Source organism: Balaenoptera musculus, chromosome 1 (assembly GCF_009873245.2).
Source record: "Balaenoptera musculus isolate JJ_BM4_2016_0621 chromosome 1, mBalMus1.pri.v3, whole genome shotgun sequence".
Classification (NCBI taxonomy): Eukaryota; Metazoa; Chordata; class Mammalia; order Artiodactyla; family Balaenopteridae; genus Balaenoptera; species Balaenoptera musculus.
The window spans coordinates 121,928,100-121,944,533 of record NC_045785.1 but is presented as its reverse complement, the minus strand read 5'-3'; positions in this window follow the sequence as shown (position 1 = coordinate 121,944,533).

Here is a 16,434-nt window from a genome sequence, read left to right as displayed (position 1 = left end):
CCTTAAAGGGCTGTCAGATCATGGTGACTTCTCAGACTGTTGCAGTGATCCTCATCTTGCCCTCTTATCTCCCTTTCAGGGGAATAATTTAGATTTAATAGTGGTATTAGGGTTCTCCAGAGAAACAGAACCAATAGAATAGAACAGATACGTATAAGAGAAGATTTCTTATAGGAATTGGCTTACGTGATTATGGCGGCTGCGAAGGCCCACAATCTGCTCTCCACAAGCTGGAGACCCAGGAAAGCTGGTGGTATAATTCAGTCCACGTCCCGAGGCCTGAGAACCAGGAGTGCTGCTGTCTGAGGGCAGAAGATGGATGTCTCAGCTCAAGCAGAGAGAGTGAATTTGCCCTCCTTCTGCCTTTTTGTTCTATTTGGGCCCTGAATGGATTGGATGATTCCCACCACATGGGGAGGGCCATCTGCGTTACTCAGTTCACCAGTTCAAATGCTGATCTCTTCTGGAAACACCCTCATAGACATACCCAGGCATCCCATCGCCCAGTCAGGCTGACATGTAAAATTAATCATCACAGTAGCTAAGAGGTAAGGGATGATTCTTGTTACTGGGCCTGCATCTGATTATCTATTATGATGGGTAAAAACTGTAGTTAGAGGATGAGAACAATTGAATCAGCCTCTCTTGGTGGATATTCGCACAGCGGGCACATATATGATACCGAGCAAGGCCAACAATGATCTCACCCTGGGTCTTCAGGGGTCCTTGTGTGACTTCCACAGTAGGAGCCGCCTGGGAGAAGACAAGGTTCTGGCAGTTCCTCTGAAGAGAAAACAGCCAGGGAAAGGGAACCAACATTTGAATACTCCCTGCGATCCATCTGCTACTTCCCTTCTCATTGAATACTCACACTAAACATGAGGAAGTTGTTAGCCCCAATTTTCAGATGAAGAAGCTGAGAATTGGAGAAGTCTGGACCACAGCCAAGTCAGTAAGTTGAAGAGTAGAGTTCCAATCCAGCTATGTGGGACTTTAACTCTTATGCTTTCTGCTCTCCTTCCCCGATTCCTAGACCTTAACTCATTGTATTCATTTCGTATGACTGCTGTAACAAATTACCACAAATGTGGGGACTTCAAAACAACACATTTATTGTCTCGTAGTTCTGGAGGTCAGAAGTCCAAAATGGTTTCACTGGGCAAAAACCAGGGTGTTGGCAGGGCATGCTCCCTCTGTAGGCTCTAGGAGAGAATCTTTGCCCTCCTTTTCCAGTCTCTAGAGCTGCATTCTGTGGCTCATGGCTCCTCCTCTTTGTTTAGCAGCAACAGCTTAGCATCAAGCCTCTCTGCTTCCATTGCCTTCTTCCTCTGTGTAGTCAAATCTCCCTCTGCTTCCCTCTTATGTGGACACTTATGATAGCATTGAGGGCCCACCAGATGGTCCATAATAATCTCTTATCTCAAGATCCTTAACTTAATCATATCTGCAAAGTCTCCTTTTGCCATATAAATATTCACAGGTCCAGAAACTTAAGATGTGACATAGCTGGTGGGGAGCATTATGCAGCATGGTCCAAAGTGTGTTCCAGGATGTCATCAGCTATCGTACTTCACAAATTTACCTGAACAAAGATTCTTGTTTGTTAATGAAGCATCTTAGGAGAGTAATAATATGTACAAAAGGCACTTAAGGAAACATGATTTAACCAAGAGACCAGGCCTTCCTTTGATTTGGAAGAAGTTGTATCATCTAGTTAAATTCTCCTGGAGTCTCCTTTTTCTCTACTAGTATTTTTTTTTTTTTAATATTTATTTATTTGGCTCCACCAGGTCTTTAGTTGCAGCATGCAGGATCTTCGTTGGGGTGTGCAGGATCTTTAGTTGCGGCGTGCAAACTCTTAGTTGTGGCATGAAGGCTCTTAGTTGTGGCATGTGAGATCTAGATCCCTGACCAGGGATCGAACCCTGGCCCCCTGCATTGGGAGCGTGGAGTCTTACCCACTGGACCACCCAGGAAGTCCCTCTACTAGTATTTTGATTAACTTTTGAAAGTTAAGCAGAAGGTACCCTTCTTTTTCCTTCTCCCATCTAATATTATCTCCCAGAGGTAACTACTGTTAACATTTGGGTGCATATCTTTCCTAGGATTTTCTTAAAGGTAATAACTGCCAACTAACCCTGTATCCTGATGAGGCCACGTGTAAATTTATTCAACTCATGTCCTTTTATATGCATTTTAAGATTTATTTGGTTGACAGCTTCCTGTGCTACAGCGTCATTTAACTGCTACTGACAGAAATGGTTTTGGAATTGTATTAATGAGAGAAAGAAGAAAACCAAGACCCATGTTGGCTTACTCCTTTGCAGTAGCTGAGTCCTGATCTCTGGCTTGGCTTTTCTGTGACTCCAAACAGAGGCAGTCTCTCACTTCGGCAGGTTTTTTTCAGACAAAAGGTGGCCACTGGGTCCCTTCTTTCCTCCTGCTGCTCTTTATTTGTTACACCTTCTATCCTCTTGCTGCCTAAGGCAAGAATCTGGCAGAAGGAAGGTGGGCTACAGTTTACTGACACCCTCCCCGGAAGTCATCCACGAGGAGCTTCCGGAGAAGGGGGGCAACCCTGAGTTCCTCGCCTGCTTCTTACAATGGCAGAGTCTCCACCCTAGCTTCTCTGAAGTGCCTAGTTCTGAGTTTGGCTTTCCTCAGAAGTAAAAATGATTCCTTGGTTTTTCTTATACCTAAAGACCTATCTTTGTATTTCTTTTTACAGTGTGAGGGGGGAATAAAATCAGCAAAGGGGAAAGAGGAGACCAAGCCTTAGCAGTTAAATGATGCTGTGAAAAACTATCAGAAAGTCGGATCAGCAGTGAGCAATCTCTTCAGAGTAAATCAGCATTCCTCATGCTCTTGCTTAAGGCCCTTCTGCGGCTTTTAGTTCAGTTAGAACACAGTCCAGACTCCTCACCGTGACCACCACTGCCCTTCTCTGATCCCCCTCTGTCACTCTCCCTGTTCACCTGAGCGTTATTCTGCCAGGCCTGTCCTTGCCTCAGCAGCCTCTTCCCCAGAGAGCATGTTTCTCCAGATCTTCGCCTGTAGGCTCCTGAAAGCCGAAAACTAAACATTCACCTCCTCAAATCTGCAGTTGCTGCACACATCCTTATCCCACTACACTGTTTTATTTACTTCAAAGCATTTATCACTGTTTGAGATCACAAGCTTATTATTTCTCTGATTAGAATGGAAACTGGAAAAGCCAGAACTGTCATGCCACTGGGCTCAGAAAGTACCTAATGTTTGCGTAAGTGAACGGATTAGAAGGGCTGGGGTAGAGCCTTGGTACTCAAGTGTGGCCCAGGGGCAGCAGCCTGTGCTTGTTTGACCTGTGGAATCTCAGTTCTCACCTCAGGCCTCTGAATCAGAATCTGCATTTTAACAAGATCCCCAGGAGGTTCTTACGCACAATAGTTTGCCAAACACTGGTTTTAGAGCAACGGTTCTCAACTTTGGCCACATGTTTGAAATACCCAGAGAGAGCTTTAAAAATACTGAGATTGTAATTTAATTGATTCGGGGTGTGGGCTGCTCATCTGGATTCTTAAAAGGTCCCTGCTGGGGTGAATTTAGGGGACAGACAAGGTTGAGAACCACTGCTTTACTGCTGTGCTATCCAAGTACAGTAGCCACTAGCCACATTTAGCTATTTAAATACAATTAAAACTAAATAAAAACTCAGGTTTTTAGTTGTTCTCGTCACATTTCAAGTACTCGATGCCACACATGGGTTTTGGTAACTATAGTGGACAGTGCAGTTGAATAATACTTCCATCATGTCAGAAAGTTCTATTGGACAGTGCTGCTTAAGAGAGGGAACTGAGAGCTGTTTTCGACTGAGTTAGGAGAGCATCTTTGGAGGCAAGTGATATAGGGATGAAAGGAAAGTGGGGCAAACTCTGGGGGTGTCCTTGGAACATAAGAAGATAACCTAGTTGCTGACTTTTGATGGATGAAGTTTCACCAGCAGGTGGCTCTCCTGCTTCCTACCACATCTCATGCTGGAACCTGAGCTGGCCCTTGGCCACGGGAGCACCGTGCTAGGTTTGATCCTCAAGAACCTTATACAGTAAGGACAGGTGGAGGTCAAGATGGCAGAATAGAAGGACGTGGAACTCACCTCCTCCCACAAATACATCAAAAATACATCTAGGGCTTCCCTGGAGGCGCAGCGGTTGAGAGTCTGCCTGCCAATGCAGGGGACACGGGTTCGAGCCCTGGTCTGGGAAGATCCCACATGCCGCGGAGCGGCTGGGCCCGTGAGCCACAGTTACTGAGCCTGCGCGTCTGGAGCCTGTGCTCCGCAACAAGAGAGGCCGCGATAGTGAGAGGCCCGCGCACCGCGATGAAGAGTGGCCCCTGCTTGCCACAACTAGAGAAAGCCCTCGCACAGAAACGAAGACCCAACACAGACAAAGATAAATAAATAAAATTAAAAAAAAAAAATCTACATGTGGAACAGTTCTCACAGAATACCTGCTGAACTCTAGCAGAAGATCTCATACAACCAAAGCTGTAAGAAAGATCACCGGGTAGGACAAAAGAAAAAAAAGCAATTAGGACAGCACCTGTGCCCCTGGGAGGGAGCTGTGAAAGAGGAAAAGTTCCCTCACTCTGGGAAGCCCCTTCAGTGGCTGGGAGATCAGCCGGGACAGAAAGGGAGCTTCAGAGGCTCGGAGGGCAGTGCAGTAGCTGCATCGTGGTAGGCAGAAAAAAGAGAGACCTACACAGACAGTCCTGGCCACGGGCAAACTAAATAATGCAGAAGAATGAATAAGTGATCTGGAAGATAAAATAATTGAAATCACCCAGTCAGAACAGCAGACAGACAAATGAAAAAAAAATGAAAGCAGTATATGAAACCTATGGGATAATATAAAGTGAGCCAATCTATACATAATAGGGATCCCAGAAGGAGAAAAAGGGGATCAAAAATGTACTTGAAGAAATTTTGGTGGAAAACTTCCCAAACCTAAAGAAGAAAACAGATATCCAGGTATAGGAAGCACAGAAGGTCCCAAACAAGATGAACCCAAACTGACCTACACCAAGACATCTAATAATTAAAATGGCAAAAGTTAAAGCAGGCATCCTGAAGACAGCAAGAGAAAAACAGAGGGAATCTCCATAAGGCTATCAGCTGGTTTCTCTACAGAAACATTGCAGGCCAGAAGGGAGTGGCAAGATACATTCAAAGTCCTGAAAGGGAAATATCTGCAACCTAGGATACTCCACCAGGGAGAGTATCATTTACAATAGAAGGAGTGTTGAGCTGCACCCCGCAGGCCTACAAGCCTTGTACTTGCCCATCCTTGAGACCAAAGAAAGATCCTGGAGTCAGTGATAGAGACCTCAGTGGTTTAATGGGTGGTGGATCTTTCATGTCTGAAGCGAGATCCTGGAACGACACCCCACCATGTGTGGCAGACAGTGGGTAGGACATGGCAGCAGTCTTTGTTCCTGGGGCGAGGGCGAGGCTACCAGTTATAGGGGGAGTTGAGGTCAGGTTGGCTCATCAGTTACCAGGGAAACTAGCAGAGGGGCACGCCCCTCACTACCCCATGAATAAGTTATCATGGTGGAGATATTCTGATCTGAAGGTTAGAACAATCACTAGCTGGGTTGGGGGCAAGTATGTAGGAAGGTCAGTCATGTGAGTAGGGTGTAGGTGAAGCAGGCACTGGTTGAGCAGGGGATGTGCAGAGAGCAGCCATCTTGGTGGCCTGATCATACACTCCACCCCTACATACCTTGCACGACCCTCACCATCTTGGTCTCCCCCTCTTCTGTGATATCCCTGGGGTCAGGTATGTAGGGGGGGGGGCACTGCAAACAGATGCCACAAATACAGATGGCAGCAGCCAAAGAGCATCAAGAGTAAGATACCTAGTAGGCTAAGAACAGTCATTTGCCAGAATGTGGGCAAATTTTGGAGCCAAGCGCTTACTGCGGTAATGGAGAGGGAGTCAATAGCAGCAGTGCCCTGTCTGGTTATAAGGAAGGTAAGGCCAACCCTGTTTTTCACAAATCCCGAGCAACCCCTATGAGGAGGAGAAGGCCCCGGCTCTAAAAAATACATTCTGGTGGAGTTAGCAGTTACCCCATGTTTTGTTAGGGGTGGACGCATTAGGTCTTTCCAAACAAAAAACAGTTAATCACACTAGTTGGACTTGTGTGTCCAGAAGCCAGCCTATTCCACTCCACACAGCATAGCCTGAGGGGGGGGCTCATGGGCAGTCAAAGTGTATGATGTGTTACATAGTAATGTTTACCGACAGGGTCCTTCTGACGTACTGGCATGTGGGACAGGAAGATGGGAAGGGTCTTCCCCCACCCCTCCCCCCCCACCACTGTCAGTTGTCTCCACATGGTCACATTAGCCAGGTCAATTTTTCATGGAAATCCAGAGGAAGACAACAACGGCATCTTGCTGTTGCCATTAACCCAGCAATTAGACTCTTTTCTCAGTGAGGTTATTGTTGCTGCTCAGTCCTCGAATAGATTTCCTCCACTCAGGCTAGGGACAAAAATGTAAGACACCTAACAGGCACAACACAGGGAAGATCATGACCATTAAGCAAAATACAAGCCATATCCGTATTCTGAGATAATACCAACCACACCTGCCTGTCGTTTTTGTCCAGGTCTGTAATATAGTTCAGAAAACAAGTTTTCAGTAATACAGGAATGTGTCCAAAAATCACACCTACAGTGGCCACCTAGGCTCCTCCAAACTGGCTGTGGTGGAATTCCTCAGAAGTCTCAGACTGAATTCCCAAAAGGCCTCTCAAGGCCAGGAAAGCCATACCAAGGCCTGCCATCAACTCTGCCTCGGTGGAGTCCCCTCTTGTAGAAGTCCCCCAAATATTGAGATTCCTGCACATGCCAGAAGACAGTCTTTCCAATTCACCTGCCTGGAACCCAAGAGTCTCCAATTTCTGGAGGGACCAGGCAGAGAGAAAAGAAAAATGTTTCAATTTACCCATAGGTATAGTTTACCAAATTGCTGGAAGTCATAACTAACTTGAAGGGAAGGGCTTCCCTATATCTGGAAAATATAGATCAAAACCAGTAATACTCCAGACAAAAACCATAAAAATTATAACCGTATACACCAGTTCACTCAGTAACCAATCCTTTTAACTTTTTATGAAATCATCAGGTTTTCCATTAGCATTCCTTGATTTCTTACCCAGTTCAGCAGTATGAGCTGAAACTTATGAGACCTGTACTTGTCAAAAAGTCCTTCCTATGAATCTTCTTGAAGATGAAGCACTTTTTGCAAAAGCATCAGAGTACAACAATAATTGTCTATAAATGACAGAAGACTTAAAAAGGTACAGTTAAATACCTGATTACAATGTAATCAATAAAGAAACTTGGTTACAATAACTAGAATTATGACTGATTATAATCTTAACCCTTAAAAACCTTAATCTCTGGCAAAAACCAAGGAGTAAGTAATTGTGAACTTTTTTTATACCAGCATTTCCTGATTGGAAAACTTACGCTTTAGTCTTCCTCTCCTAAGAAGGCAAAGGTAGGTAAACTTAGACCCACCCAGCAATTAATGTTCCAATATTTTATCCTATTTGAAATGACCCAGATAGTCAATGAATTCTCTTCATTTAGTTTCAAGTTGCCAAAATCTGGAGAGACTATTTTAGATAGACATTCCCAAAACATAGTAATTCCTAGAGAGTTTGTCCCAAATCTCTTATCTCATTTACATTTCCTTAAAGTTTCATTATATCAAGTTCTTTTCTTTTTTTAAATTAATTAATTAATTAATTTTTGGCTGCGTTGGGTCTTCACTGATGTGCGCAGACTTTCTCTAGTGGTAAGCGAGGGCTACTCTTTGTTGTGGTGCATGGGCTTCTCATTGTGGTGGCTTCTCTTGTGGAGCATGGACTCTAGGCGCACGGGCTTCAGCAGTTGTGGCACGCGGGCTCAGTAGTTGTGGCTCGTGGGCTCCAGAGGGCAGGCTCAGTAGTTGTGGCGCACTGGCGTAGTTGCTTCACGGCACGTGGGATCTTCCCGGACCAGGGCTCGAACCTGTGTCCCCTGCATTGGCAGGCGAATTCTTAACCACTGCGCCACCAGGGAAGTCCCCAAGTTATTTTCCTTGCTGACAAATTTGCAACAGATATATTAAGGTTTTATTTGACCTCTCGTAAACCTAGGTACAACAGAAGTATTATACTTAACACTGATGACTCTAAAGACATATCTATATTAATCAAACCAACAAGCTTAAGTAGTTTCAATAGCAGATATCAATTCAGTACTGAATATTTCCCAGATCATGTGAACCTGAAATTCATTCTGGACAGTTTCTTTTATCTTTCTGAGAATTTATATAAGTGCTTAATTTCTTTTAAGCCAATTAAACAGAGCTCATCCACAAACCAATCTTTGCCATGCCATTTGGAGACAGTGATACATCATGTTTATAAGGTACACATAGACATACATATATCTATATAGACACAGAGACCTCACAGTTTTCCTGCTAGAGTTTAAGAGGGTCTCTTTTTCCCCCTTCACTCTCAGGTAGATTATTTATGTCTCAAAGGCACAGGAAGAGAAATACCATTTCCTTCTAGAAAGCTAATTTCCTCTAATGGCATATGCAAAAAACAGTTTTAGAATGTCAAGAGTCCCATCTTGGACATTTTCAGGGAATTTTTTCAGTTTCTGAATAGCCAATTCAGTTTAAACAAACAATAGTGATAGACAGTAGTACATATCATTCACTCACATTCATATCCATCACTTTCAGAGGAACATGAATCAGCATTCAAGTTACCAGGACCCCCTAACAAGGGTCAAAATCAGGGAGAGACAACAGGATTTGGACTCATATACTGGGGCACTCATGCACACACCCAAGAGTAAAGCCAAACCAATTACAAAAGGCTCATTTTGATACAATAGCAGAGCCATTAGGCCATTGTTCTCCATACTCTCTTGGCAGCCCTCATTCATCAAGGACAGCCACCATAGGGCCCCACATACTAGTGGATAGCCACCCCAGGATTTCCCCTGCAACTTATGGGCCCCATGTGTTAGTAGACGGCCACATTGGGATTTCTCCCACAACTTTTGTACCCCACATGTTAGTGGACAGTCCCTGCAACTTTCCATTCCCTGTCCTTATTTCCTGATATCTCTGTGCTCACAGGAGTTTCCTGGGTCTCCTTGCTGGCTTTGTCAATTTTGGGGCTGCACCCTGCAGGCCTACAAGCTCTGTACTAGTCCATCCTTGAGACCAAAGAAAGAGCCCCGAGTCCGTGACAGAGACATTAATGGTTTAATGGATGGGGGATCTAACATGACTGAAGCAAGGTCCTGGAGCAACACCCCACTGTGTGTGGCAGATGGGCAGGACGTGGCGGCAATCTTTGTTCCTGGGGTGAGGGCAAGGTTACCAGTTATAGGGGGAATTGAGGTCAGGTTGGCTCATTGGTTACCAGGGAAACTAGCAGAGGGGCACACCCCCTCAGTGCCCCTTTGATAAGCTATCAATCATGGTGGAGATATTCTGATTAAAGATTAGAACAGTCACTAGCTAGGTTGGGGGCAAATATGTAGGAAGAACTAGCTGGGGTGGGGGCAAGTATGTGTAGGAAGGTCAGTCATGTGAGTAGGGTATAGGTGAAGCAGGCACTGGTTGAGCAGGGGATGTACAGAGAGCAGGAGAACAACCGTCTTGGGTGGCCTGATCATACAAGGAGAGAGAAAGAATTTCTCAGACATGCAAAAATTTAAAAATACAGCAATACTAAATCTATCCTGAAAGAAATATTGAGAGTCTTCTCTAAATAGAAAAGAAGCAAGAATCTATAAAGAAAAGAGAAAATCACAATAGGAAAGTAAAACACTAAAATAAGCCAGTACATAGATTAAAAAAAAAATCAAAAATTTTTTGTGGAAGTGATTATAACTACAATGAACAGCAAAAGGATAAGCATGAAGATGCAAAAGAGGATATCAGAATCATAAAATGTGGGAGATGGGAGTAAGAAAAATGTAGATTTTTTCTTAGAATGTGTTTGAGCTTATATGACTACCAATCTAAAGCAAATAGATATAGTAATGAGTTAACATACTTGAAAACCAGGGTAACCACAAACAAAAAGAAAGGAACAAAGAAGAAATACAAGATCAACTAGGAAACAAGGTTTAAAATGGCAAAAAATACATATCTATTAATTACCTTAAATGTTAATGGACTAAATGCTCTGATTAAAAGACATAGAGTGGCAGATTGGATAATACAACAAGAGCTTACAATATGTTGCTTATAAGAGATCCACTTTAGGACGAAGGACACACAGATTGAAAGTGAGGGGATGGAAAAAGATATTTCTTGAAAATGGGAATAGCAAGAGAGCGAGGGTAGCAATATTCATATCAGAAAAAAATAGACTTTAAAACAAGACTATAAAGAAAGATAAAAAAGGACACTATATAATGATAAAAGGATCAATACAAGAAGAGGATATTATACTTCTTCTTAACATATATGCTCCCAATATAGGAGCACCTAAATACATAAAACAAATACTAACAGACATAAAGGGAGAAATTGATGGGAATACAATAGTAGTAGGAGACGTTAACACCCCACTGACATCAAGGGACAGATCTTCCAGACAGAAAATCAATAAGGCGAAAGAGATCCTAAATGACACAATAGAACAGTTAGACTTAATTGATATTTTCAGGACATTACATCCAAAGAAACCAGAATACACATTCTTTTCAAGCACACATGGAACATTCTCTAGGATAGACCACATACTAAAACACAAAACAAACCTCAACAAATTTAAGAGGGTAGAAATGATTTCACTCATTTTTTCTGACCACAACAGCATGAAACTAAAAATCAACCACAGGAACTTCCCTGGTGGCACAGTGGTTAAGAATCCACCTGCCAATGCAGGGGACCCGGGTTCGATCCCTAGTCCGGGAAGATCCCATATGCTACGGAGCAGCTAAGCCCGTGGGCCACAACTACTGAGCCTGTGCTCTAGAGCCCGCGAGCCACAACTACTGAGCCTGTGTGCTGCGACTACTGAAGCCTGCACGCCTACAGCCCATGCTCCGCAACAACAGAAGCCACCGCAATGAAAGCCCCCACACCACAAGAAAGAGTAGCCCCCACTCGCCGCAACTAGAGAAAGCCTGTGCAGCAATGAAGACCCAATGCAGACAAAAAAAAAAAAAAAAAAAAACCAGAGAAAGAGAAACGAGGAAAAAAAATGATTACACGGAGACTAAACAACATGCTACTAAAAAAAAACCAATGGGTCAACAATGAAATCAAAGAAGAAATTTTAAAAATACCTTGAGACAACTGACAATGAAAACACAACTATACAAAATCTATGGGATGCAGCAAAAGCAGTCCTTAGAGGGAAGTTCATAGTGATACAGGCCTTAATCAAAAAACAAGAAAAATCTCAAACAACCTAACCTACCACCTAAAAGAATTAGAAAAAGAACAAACAAAACCTAAAGTCAGCAGAAGGAAGGAAATAGTAAAGATCAGAGAGTAAATAAAATAGTAAAAAACCATAGAAAAAATCAATCAAATCAAGAGCATGTTTCTTTTTTTTTTGGCTGAGTTGGGTCTTCATTGCTGCGCACAGACTTTCTCTAGTTGTGGTGAGCGGGGGCTACTCTTCGTTGCAGTGCACAGGCTTCTTATTGCAGTGGTACCTCTTGTTGCGGAGCATGGGCTCAGTAGTTGCGGCATGTGGGCTCTAGGGTGCGCAGGCTTCAGTAGTTGTGGTGTGGGGGCTCTAGAGTGCAGGCCCAGTAGTTGTGGTGCACGGGCTTAGTTGCTCCACGGCATGTGGGATCTTCCTGGACCAGGGATTGAACCTGTGTCCCCTGCATTGGCAGGCAGATTCTTAACCACTGCATCACCAGGGAAGTCCCAAGAGCATGTTTTTTGAAAAAATAAAATAGACAAACCTCTGGCCAGGCTCACCAAGATGAAAAGAAAGAGGACCCAAATAAAATAAATGAAAGAAGAGAAATAACAACTGATACCACAGAAATATTAAAAACCATAAGAGAATACTATGAACAATTATATGTCAACAAATGGAACAACCTAGAAGAAATGGACAAGTTTCTAGAAACATACAGCCCACCAAAACTGAATCAAGGAGTAGATAATTTGCACAGACCAATCACTAATCTGCAATTTAAAAAACTCCCTGCAAAGAAAAGTCCAGGACCAGATGGCTTCACTGGGAAATTCTACCAAACATACAAAGAAGAACTTATACCAATCCTTCTCAAACTCTTCCAAAAGACTGAAGAGGAGGGAACACTCCCAAAGTCATTCTATGAAGCCATCATCACCCTGATACCAAAACCAAGGACACTAACAAAAAAGAAAACTACAGTATTCATCATCTCTGATGAATATAGATGCAAAAATTCTCAACAAAAATATTAGCAAACCAAATCCTTCAAAACATAAAAATGATCATACACCATGATCTAGTTGGGTTCACCCCAGGGTCGCAAAGATGGCTTAACATATGCAAATCAAAACAAAACAAAACTGCTTAGTTTACTTGGAAAAAATATGCAGCTTATAGCTATTTAATCAAAAGTCAGAAGTCTTTACTATTGGCATAGAGAAATCAGGTGAACTGTTAATTTATAGTCCAGTTACGAGCATAATTTATCCTTCAGTGTTGGTCACATGAAAATATTAACATCATAGTAATTCCTCTTTGTTTATTCAAAGTATATGTAATCTAATATGTACGTATATTTCCCATTACCTGTGGGAGCTCATGCAATATAATCTATTGTAAAGTTTTCTTTGGTTCAACTTTTCCTTTGTTTCAATGGGATAAGCCTTAAAACTTTTCCATAAGATAAATTACTTCTCCCAATACGATTTGATTTTAAAAAATACACAAGTCAATCGATGTGACACACCACATCAACAAAGGAAAAGACAAAAACCACATGATCATTTTAATAGATGCAGAAAAAGCAATTGATAAAATTCAACATCCATTCATGATAAAAACTCTTACCAAAGTGGGTATAGAGGGAACATATCTCAACACAATTAACAGTCAACATAATACTCAGTGGTGAAAAGCTGAAAGCCTTCCTGCTAAAATCTGGAACAAGAGAAGGATGCCCACTTCTATTCAACATAGTATTGGAAATCCTTGCCACAGCAATCAGAAAAGAAAATGATATAAAAGGTATCCAAATTGGAAGGGAAGAGGTAAAATTGTCATTACATGCAGATAACATGATACTATATGTAGAAAATCCTAAAGATGCCACATAAAAACTACTAGAACTGATAAACGAATTCAGCAAGGTAGCAGGATACAAGGTTAACATACAGAAATTGGTTGCATTTCTTTACGCTAACAGTGAAATATCAGAAAAGGAAAGTAAGAAAAAAGTCCCTTTTAAAATCACATTAAAAAAATACATAGGAATAAACCTGACCAAGGAGGTGAAAGATTTATATCTGAGAACTATAAAACCTTGATAAAGGAAACTGAAGATGATTCAAAGAAATGGAAAGTAATCCCATGCTCTTGGAGTGGAAGAATTCATATTGTTAAAGCGGCTACACTACCCAAAGCAATCTACAGATTTAATGTGATCCCTATCAAATTACCCATGATATTTTTCACAGAACTAGAACAAATTATCCTAAAATTTATATGGAACCATGAAAGACCCAGATTGCCAAAGCAATCCTGAGGAAAAAGAACAAAGCTGGAGGCATGACCCTCTCAGACTTCAGACAATACTACAAAGCTACAGTAATCAGAACAACATGGTATTGGCACAAAAACAAACATGGATCAATGGAACAGAACAGAGAGACCAGAAATAAACCCACACACTAACAGTTAATTAATCTTTGACAAAGGAGGCAAGAATATACAGTGGAGAAAAGACAGTCTCTTCAGCAAATGGTGTTGGGAAAGTTGGAAAGCCACATGTAAATCAATGAAGTTAGAACACTCCCTCACACCATACACAAAAATAAACTCAAAAAGGCTTAAAGACTTAAATATAAGAGATTACACCATAAAACTCCTAGAAGAGAATATAGGCAAAACATTCTCTGATATAAATCATAGCAATGTTTTCTTAGGTTAGTCTGCCAAGGCAATAGAAATAAAAGCAAAATAAACAAATGGGACCTAATCAAACTTACCAGCTTTTGCACAGCAAAGGAAACCATAAAGTGACAAGACAACCTATAGACGGGGAGAAAATATTTGCAAATGATGTGACCCACAAGGGCTTAATTTCCAAAATATACAAACAGCTCATATAGCTCAATAACAAGAAAAACAAAACCCAGTCAGAAAATGGGCAGAAGACATAAACAGACATTTCTCCAAAGAAGACATATAGATGGCTAACAGACACATAAAAAAAAGCTCAACACTGCTAATTAGCAATGGATTAGAAAAATGCAAATCAAAATTACAGTGAGGTATCACCTCACACTGGTCAGAATGGCCATCATCGAAAAGTCTACAAATAATAAATGCTGGAGAGGGTGTGAAGAAATGGGAGCCCTCCTACACTGTTGGTGGGAATGTAAATTGGTACAGCCACTATGGAGAACAGTATGGAGGCTCCTTAAACAACTAAAAATAGAGTTGCCATGTGATCCAGCAGTCCCACTCCTGGGCATATATTTGGAGAAAACCATACTTCAAAAAGATACATGCACCCCAATGTTCATAGAAGCACTATTTACAATAGCCAAGACATGGAAGCAATCTAAATGTCCATTGACAGATGAATGGATAAAGAAGATGTGGGGTGTGTGTGTGTGTGTGTGTGTGTGTGTGTGTGTATATATATATATATATATATATATATAATGGAATATTATTCAGGTATGAAAAAAACGAAATAATGCCATTTGCAGCAACATGGATGGATCTAGAGATTATCATACTAAGTGAAATAAGTCAGACAAAGACAAATATCAAATAATATCACTTATATGTGGAATCTAAAAAATGATACAAATGAACTTATTTACCAAACAAATACACTCACAGACATAGAAAAAAAACTTATGGTTACCAAAGGGGAAAGGGGATAGGGGAGGGATGTTAGGAATTTGGGCTTAGCAGATACAAACTACTATATGTAAAATAGATAAGCAACAAGGACCTACTGTATAGCACAGGGAACTGTATTCAATATCTTGTAATAAACTATAATGGAAAAGAATCTGAAAAGAATATATATATATGAAACTGAATTACTTTGCTGTATACCAGAAACTAACACAACATTATAAATCAACTATACTTCAATTTTAAAAAAAGAACCTTATACAGTAAGTATTATCATTATCCCCAACCTACAGCTGAGCAAATGGAGGCTTAGGGAGGCTAATAAACTCAAGGGCATATAGCTACCTGCAGCGGGGGGGATACTTGAGGTTCAGTATGGAGCAACGGTAGACTGGTATGGTTCTCTAATTTCCACCTATAACAGAACTCAGAATGTGTTATTCCATAGAAATAAACTGACTCTTTGGAATGTACACTGCGGAACAGCAGTGAGTGGAAGCAGTACTTATGCCCTTTTTTTTTTCTCCATGAGACCAGGGAATTTAATAGAAACTAGCTGGCCAGGCAGGGTTATTCTCTATGGCATTGATACAAACTGGATTCTGCCCAGCCCTTGGGTGCCCTGGAAGTGTGTTTGTGGAGGAAACAGGGAAATGAAAAGGCAGAGCTCTGGGTTCCCCACTTCAACCACAGCACCCTTTCATGTGTTGGGTTCCTTATAAAACTTCCTTTGAGCCCATTCTATAATAGCAAAATGACAAAGATGGATCATATTACTTTGAAAAGCATACCCTGTTAAGACTTCAAACAAAGGTGAAAACCCAACTTTGTCTCCATGTCTCCCCTGCCCTGCTTCGCTGATGCCTATACTCTGATGAGAAAAGAAACCTTAACAAGTTCTCCAATCTCTTTAGGTGCAGTTCTTATCAAACAAAAACCAAAAAGGCAAAAATCAAAATAAAAAACAACCCAAACCACAACCCTAGCTTATTACAAATTTTTAATTATATTATCTTTTTAAGTCAGGAACAAAGAAAACCGTACCATTCATCACCACCATCATTTCATAAAGGGACATTTTAATGTAAAAAAGAATACAAGTTAAAGCTTTATAAAAACAGTCCTCATTTTTCTTATTTTGCTCTCCACTGGTGAAAATTTCTCATGAACCAACACTGATCTAGTCCAGCTTTCTCATCCAATGCCCTGAGGACTCCAGGCAGTCATCTAGCCAAAGCTGACCATCTTCAATTGCCGACCAGGGCATTCTATCCTTAAATGTTTTAGCTCCTCGAAGTGGTAG